The sequence below is a fragment of the Penaeus monodon genome, chromosome 27 (genome assembly GCF_015228065.2).
Source record: "Penaeus monodon isolate SGIC_2016 chromosome 27, NSTDA_Pmon_1, whole genome shotgun sequence".
Taxonomy (NCBI): Eukaryota; Metazoa; Arthropoda; class Malacostraca; order Decapoda; family Penaeidae; genus Penaeus; species Penaeus monodon.
Genome location: NC_051412.1, coordinates 23,068,491 through 23,069,198, shown reverse-complemented (window position 1 = coordinate 23,069,198; position 708 = coordinate 23,068,491).

The following is a 708-nucleotide window of genomic DNA, read 5'->3' as shown; positions in this document are numbered from 1 at the left end:
TTGGTAATTAACCTTAATTAAGTCAGGATGGCCGAGCGGTCCAAGGCGCTGCGTTCAGGTCGCAGTCCGGTCTTCCGGGCGTGGGTTCGAATCCCACTCCTGACACGAGTTTTACCTTCGGCGCGGGTTCGAATCCCACTCCTGACAAAGATTTTTGCTTTTAGCATGGATTTTGAATCTCTTCCACCACGCCTTCAGATGTTTCGAACCCTACTCATAACAATTTACTCATCTCAACACCTGTTACAAGAAAAAAAAGCGAGGGTTTGCTGTGGCGTGGATTCGAATCCCTCGGCTGCGCCTTCAAAGATCCGAGAGTAGAGGTTCGCATCCCACTCATCATACGTGATTCGCCTTTCTCATTCGCCTTCCAAGAAAGAAAAGAGCCGAAAGCAGAGGTTCGAATCCCAGTCATAACAATTTACTCATCTAAACACCTGCTATAATTAGAAGAAAAAAAATGAAGCTTCGAATCCCACCCCTGGCACGTGTTTTAGCCGAAAGAACGTGGTTCGAATCCCATGCATAACAATTTAGACGCAATGTATCCAAATTACCTTACGTATTCATTTTCACCTTTTGTCATATAAAATAGATCCACGTGTATGGGTTCAGATCCCACTTGTGAGACGTATTCTTACAGAATTTTCCTCTCTCCTGGAAAAGTATGCTGTATCTCAGATCGGGAGAATATTTTGGGTTAAATCG